Source organism: Hyaena hyaena, unplaced genomic scaffold (genome assembly GCF_003009895.1).
Source record: "Hyaena hyaena isolate Hyena2069 unplaced genomic scaffold, ASM300989v1 scaffold_58, whole genome shotgun sequence".
NCBI classification, from domain to species: domain Eukaryota; kingdom Metazoa; phylum Chordata; class Mammalia; order Carnivora; family Hyaenidae; genus Hyaena; species Hyaena hyaena.
Genome location: NW_024080689.1, coordinates 3,112,434 through 3,119,736, shown reverse-complemented (window position 1 = coordinate 3,119,736; position 7,303 = coordinate 3,112,434).

Here is a 7,303-nt window from a genome sequence, read left to right as displayed (position 1 = left end):
TCATTCTTGAAACTAGCTCTTTGTAGATCCTTGATAAGGACTTGTTGGACAAACAGGCGGATAAATAGACGAATGGGGCCTGGTCTCATTCCTCTGCTATCACCGGTCGGCAGCTCGTGCACCTCTGTAAACTGCCCGTTCCCTTCCCTCAGGTGGAGGGAGATCCATTTGCCACAAGCCCGTCACCAGGCCACAGACTGTCTCTCTGTGTCTCAGCCCCGTTTTCTTCTGTCTCAGTCCCTTTCGGAGGCAGGCTGTCCCAGGTGGTGGCACATATGGTCCCTGGCAGCCTCCCGTCACACCCTACTGGCTAGCCACCCCCGCGGAAAAGAACGCTTCTCTGTACGGAGTTCCAGAAAAAGTCCAGCAATTAGGACCCACGAGACACGCTGCAGGGCTTGCTTGGCGCCAACCGCCGTGGCTGACGGGAGGATGGGCTGTGCCGATCTCCCAGCCTGGGCTTTTCAGGAGACTACCCCCCCCCCCCCCAGAGCTGGAGCCGAGGCGGAAGTGGGGTGCTTACCCTAAAGGAATATGACGGTGTTCGTACCAAAGGGATGGAGAAGTGAAAGCAAGATAGGAAACCGACAAATTTCACCCCACCTGTTGTAGAAGGAGATACCAAGCTTTACATAAAAAGAGCGATTTTTCTTTCAGACTGGTGTTGGGCACTTGGTTTTTTTTTTTTTTTGTTTGGTTTTCATTTTGATCACTGAAGTCTAGGTAGCATCCAATGTCATGTTAATTACAGGTGTACAGGTATCTGTTGTTTCCTGGACTTAAAAAACATTTTTTTTTAATATTTGTTTTTGAGAGAGAGAGAGAGAGAGGCAGACACAGAATCCGAAGCAGGCTGCAGGCTCTGAGCTGTGAGCATAGAGCCGGACGCAGGACTTGAACCCATGAACGGTGAGATCATGATCTGAGCTGAAGTTGGACGCTTAACCGACTGAGCCACCCAGGTGACTCTGGCTTTCCTGGACCTTTGAAAAAGAGCTGCCTCAGCTGGGTGACAGGGTGTCCGGGGCCCCTGAAAGCCCTTCCCCATTGGTGCTGGCCCCCTCCCCCCTCCCTGATCCTTACCCAAACCTTCTTTGTCTCTCATTTATACTTCGCCTCCAAACATGCTCGGATCTCATCTTTCCTGGCTCACTATCCCTTTTAGCAGCTACAATCGAGGAATACAGGGGCTCCTGGCTGCCACTTCCCTGCCCAAGCCCGCAGGGCCCGTCACCGCACACTCACCTTTGGATTGTTGGTGGCTGTCAGGCAGCGGTAAAGAGAGCCCGGCTGACATGGCTGAGCCTCTCGGGGCAGCCACACCGGAAGGCGCTGTTCCCTAGTTGTGGATGGAATCGCATCCTCCAAAAAGATACATTGAAGCCCTAACTCCCGGCACCTGTGATTGTGACTTTATTGGGACACGGTGCAGGGGGTCTCCGCAGGTTTAATCGAGGTCAGCCGGGGCCATTGGTTGTTCTTCAGAAGAAGCACAGAGACAGACGCTTAGGGAGAATGCCACGTGGCAATTGGAGCGACGGGTCCACAAGCCAAGGATGGCTGATACCACCAGCAGCTGAGAAAGGCATGGAACGGAGTCTGCCCTCCAGAGAGAGAGAGAGAGAGAGAGAGAGAGAGAGAGAGAGAGAGAGTCAGTCAGTCTCCGGAAGGAACTAACCTTGCTGACTCCCTGACCTCAGACTTCTAACCTTCGGGACTCTGAGAGATGAGTGTCTGATGTTCTGTGCCACCTGATTCGTGGTCATTTGCCAGGGTCTCTGAGAAGGAAATGTAATCCTGTGTTTCTCCTTGACTTTATCACCACGACGACCCTCACGCACTTCTGACTCCAGATGCGAGGGATTCTCCCCACCAACGGGGGATCTTAGGACTCAGCTCAGCACCAGCACTGTCCACGCCAGATCCCCCAGGTCAAGGGCTCCGTCCCACAGGTGTGCCCTTGAGACACCAGCTCCAGGTCGAGGCTGTCACCTTTGCTTCCGAACGACCTGCTGGAGTTCGGAGGTTCCGCCGACCCCTCCTCGGGCTTGAGTGATTTGCTAGAGCGGCGCACGGAACTGGAGAAACCTGTTAGTTACTAGATGATTGGTTTGTTATACAAGGACCTAACTCAGGAAGAGCAGGTGGATGGGATGCAGAGGGTGAGGTATGGGGAGGGGGCTCAAAGCTCTCATGCCCTTTTGGAGTAAACGCCCCTCCCCATCCCCCAATCTCCACGTGCTCACCAATCCGGAAGCTCTCCGAAGCCCCTCCTTTTGGGTATATACAGAGGCTTCATTCATCATGATGGATACTGATTCAACCTCCAGCTCCTCCCTCCTCCCCAGAGGTCATGGTGGGTGGGGCTAAAAACTCCCACCCTCTAATCCCACCACTGGATGTCCTGGCAACCAGCCCCCATCCTGAAAGTGACCTAGCGGCTTTCCAGAAGACCCCTCTTGAACGTAACAAGACACCTTTAATGGCTCTCGTCCCTTAGGGAATTCCAAGGGCTTTTGGAGCTTTGTGCCAGGAGCTGGGAAGAAGACCAAATATATATATTTCTTATTACGCATCACAATTTCGCAGCAGCCCTAGCAAAATCATACACCCTCTCATTCTCTCCTCCTGCCTTTGTGAGCCAATGAATTGCCAGGTTGCCGAAGCAAAACTGTTTCCGTCACTGATTGCCAACACCCTAAATAACCCGTGTTCCCTACTCCGTGTGATAAGGATGGAAAGAGATTAGACCCTGTTCCTTACCTTTGGGTCATCCATCCTGTGGCACTAACCCCAGCCCCATCTGACCTGACTGGGGTCAAAACTAGTGAGGAGGGTGGGGAAAAAATCCAGTGCCATACTGGGAAGGCAACTGCTTACCCCCTGGTTAACGGAAGTGATTCATTAGGGACAGCTCAGACTCCGATCAAAAATGCTAATGGCTTCCCGTCCCATCCAAGATAAAGGGTTGACTCCTTAACCTGGCACTCAAGGCCCCAGCCCATATTTCCACCATCTCCCACTATTCCTGGCTCCCTCCGTGCCACAGCCTTGGCTCCAGCCGCATCCAATTAGTAATTATTCCATGAGGACACCATATGCACTCGAAAATCATTAGAGTCACTCACAGGAGCTGTGTGCAGAGTCCTTTTCTGCATCTCCGAGTCCTACCCATCTACACTGGTTTCCAGGGGCTGGAAATAAATGACCACCACTGGCTGGGTGGACAGAAATGTACAATCTACCCCCCACCATGGGGCTTGAACTCATGACCCCAAGATCAAGAAATGGACAGAAATGTGTTCTCTCGTGGTCATGGAGGCTGCACGTCTGAAATGGGGTTCAGCAGGGCTGGGCTCGCCCCAGAAGCTCTACGGGGCTTGGGGGGGGGATGCCTGCATTCTGGTGGCTGCCGGTAATGGTGGTAGTTCCCTGGCTTGTAGACATACCACTCCAATCTCTGTTGTCACCTGGTGTTCTTCCTCCCCATCTGCGTCTGTGTCCAACTTTCCCAGTCCCTGGATGGGGGCTCCCCCTGCTCTGGTATGACCCCTCCTCTTGACTTGGTCACACCTGCCAAGACCCAATGTTCATGTCAGGTCACGCTCGCAGGAGCGGGGGTTAGGAAGGACTTGTGCAAATCTGTTTGGAGGGCGCCATCCTCCTGCGGAAGCTCGCAGCCCTGTCTCGCGGGCAGTTGTGAACTTCCTCGTCCGTACGGTCCAAAGCCCTTGGCCGGCACCAGGCAGCCAACCATCTGTACGCGTTCGCCATTTTGAATTAATTGAACTGGTAAGCAGAAACACGGTAAAATGAGGCAGCAGGTAGGTGCACTGTGAACAGGCCAGGATGGTTTTTGAGCCACTGGGAAAGGAATCCAGGTAAAGCCATCCTCCTAAGGACTGACATGCGCTCAGTCTCTCTGTCCCTATTTTGCATGCAACTCGTCTGCCTCAGTTTCCCACTTGTAATAGCAGAGTATCTGCCCTTGCACCCTCTAGATGGGAGGGTTTTGAAATGCTCTGAGGCCCGAGAGGAGTCTTTGAGACCCAAGAGTGGCCCCTGTCCAGCACCTGAACCAGCCTGGAGGCTCAAGGACAGTGAGGAATCCCCTGATCCCTATCATTCCGTGAGAGCCTCCAGCCCAACTCTGACGGCCCAGTTGAAAACCCCAAAACCAGGGGCGCCTGGGTGGCTTAGTCGGTTTAGCGTCCGACTTTCGCTTAGGTCATGATCTCTCGGTTCGTGGGTTCGAGCCCCGCGTTGGGCTCTGTGCTGACTGCCAGCTCAGAGCCTGGAGCCTGTTTCGGAGTCTGTGACTCCCTCTCTCTCTGACCCTCCCCTGCTCACGCTGTCTCTCTCTCTCTTAGAAATAAATAAATAAATAAAAATATTAAAAAAAAAAAAAAGAAAACCCCAAAACCAGATGCACACCGGGAAGCCCTCTGTGCCGGACTGCCCCACGGGGAAGCACAGATCCCACGGTGCCCCTGGAAGCCCGTGGGCTGGTGACTGAGCCCCGATGATGCGGCTCCCAGCAGTGCTCCCTTCCACCCTCCGTGGTCTAAGCACTGACAGCACTGGAGATATCGCGTCTGCCCCAAGACAAGAATAACACTGCAGAGTCCTACTCATCCTGAAATAGCTGAGAAATCATCGCCCGGGACCTTGACGCCTGTCTTTCAGACAGAGACTTGCAGAGAGCGGCCCAGTGAAACAGCTTTGTTTCTTCCTCTTCTTTTTTTTTTTTTTAAATGTTTTTATTTATTTCTAGGAGAGAGAGAGAGACAGCGTGAGCAGGGGAGGGTCAGAAAGAGAGGGAGTCACAGACTGAAACAGGCTCCAGGCTCTGAGCTGGCAGTCAGCACAGAGCCCGACGTGGGGCTCGAACCCACGAACCGCGAGATCATGACCTAAGCTAAAGTCGGACGCTTAACCGACTAAGCCACCCAGGCGCCCCTGTTTCTTCCTCTTCATTAGACAGTTTTAATTAGACCCCGAATCAGGCTCTGGGACCCGGATTCCAGCAACCTCTCCGTTAGGCTTCCTCTCTGCTGTTTCGGTCATTCTTGCAGAATGGGGCGGTGGATGTACGGGCTGCGTGTCTGAGAGCAACTGGCCTCCTTAGGAAAACTACCAAGATATTCAAGAGGAAAAGGAAATATTACTAACAGTCCTCATTTATAGCACTACGCCGCCTTATCAAGTGCTATTTTAAGCACTTTGCATAGGTAGTACTGCAATAGACGGCTAGGACTGTCTCAAATATTCTCGGCCACTCCTTGTGGGAGAATTACGTCTCCCCCAGAATGCTGACACCACGCTCAGCCAAGGAAATGCTAGCAGACGTAACATGTCATTTTCAAGAACAAGCCTTAGGAGCCATGGCACAGACCCACCATTAGCCACCCTTTCCTGGCTGCCCTGAAGCAGCAATGTTTCCGATATGAGCTGCTCCTTCAGGCCTGTCCCAAGGGGAAGACCCAAAGCCAACCTGTAATGCACATGCAACATGAGCAAGAAATAAACCTCTGTTTTCCTAACCCACTGAGTGGAGATGTTCGTTACTACAACGCAACTTAGCTTAAGGTTAGTTAGCATCATCCCCAGAGACCGTCTGGCCTGAAATCATACACCCAGGATCCACATCCAGGCAGTCCGGCATCAGAGTCCATGCTCTTGACCACTTCATCACGTCTCCTTGGAAAATGCCTTGTCGTTTTCCTGCAAGACCCGTTTGGCTGGCAAGATCCCCACGTAGACTCTGTGTTTCTTCATTATTTGGCAGAGGCAATGAAGAAAAATCAGCAGATCATTTGGTCTTTGGGAGGCAGAATAGACCAGGTAGATAGACTCCACGTGATAAACCACGACTGGTTATTGACGAAGCTGGACTCTTTGGTATGTGAACAGGAAACGCCTTTATCTTTCCCACACCAGAGTCTCCCAGGAACTGAGAAACTTTGAAATCAAATTTTGTGTAAGAACTCCAAGCTCAGGGCGCCCTGGTGGCTCAGTGGGTTGAGCGTCCGACTTGGGCTCACGGTTCATGAGTTCGAGCCCCGCTGACGGCTCAGAGCCTGGCGCCTGCTTCAGATTCTATGCCTCCCTCTCTCTGCCCCTCCCTTCCTCGTGCTCTGTCTCTCTCTGTCAAAATCAAACATTAAAAAAAAAAAAAAAAAGGAAAGAACTCTGATCTCACAGCCATTTGAAAGCTTCTCTCTCCAGCCCCAGGTTTGGAAATTTGCAACAGGGAAGGGGTCACAGAGGTGGGAGGGGTCCCCCTGATTTTGATATTCACCTTCAGAGCCTCAGGCTCTTGCAGAATTAGGGCTGAGGGTGACATGGGGAATGTGGGGCAGGGAAGATTTTTCTTGGCTTGAATGCTCTCTGCGTGTGGCAGGTGGTCAAATGTCGGCTCTTTGTGACAAGGGGCTCTTTGATGACTTCCCCAGAGAGTCTCCCACTGGGGACAGCCCACAGCTCTACTTTGTGGTTTGGATAATGATGCACCTGGCCAACCACTCAGGGCTTAGTCAGCCTTCTTCCCCACTGGCTTCTGGATCCAACCTCTTTCTGCTGGGGTAGACCAGCTCTCCGCAGAAGACTCTTATCCTGGGGTCGTTTTGTAGTTAAACAGCTGCATTGGGATATAGGTAGTTGACTTACAACAGATTGTATATATTTAGAGCGCATTACATGATACTTTTTGACTTTTTTTAAAAAAAAATTTATTTATTTTGAGAGAGAGAGAGAATGAGCTTGGGGCAGAGAGAGAAGGAGAGAGAGAATCCCAAGCCGACTTCACGCTGTTGGCACAGAGCCCGACGCGGGGCTCGAACTCACGAGGCGTGAGATCATGACCTGAGCTCAAATCAAGAGTCGGTTGCTCCACCAACTCAGCCACCGCCCCCCCCGCCAGGTGCCCCAATAAGTTTTGGCATCTGAAGGAGCCCAATGAACCAGAATCAAGATAATGAACATTCCATCGCTCCCCAAAATTTCCTCGTGACCTTTGGTGATTCCTCTCTCTCGGTCCTTTCCCGACCCTCAGGCAACCGCGGAGCACACAATAGATAAGCTTGCACTTTCTAGAAGTTTATATAAATGGCATCACACAGTGTGGACTCTCAGTGGGCTGAAGCAGCATCATTCTTCCTAGGTTCTTCATGGAGGCCCTTTTCAAATAACATAAGCCTGACCACTTTCAAGGGGCACACTGGGCCCACCGGAAGGTCCATGCCCCTGGGTCCTGTCACACGGTGGAAGTGCAGCTGTCCTGAGCCCCTTTAGTTTCCTGGAT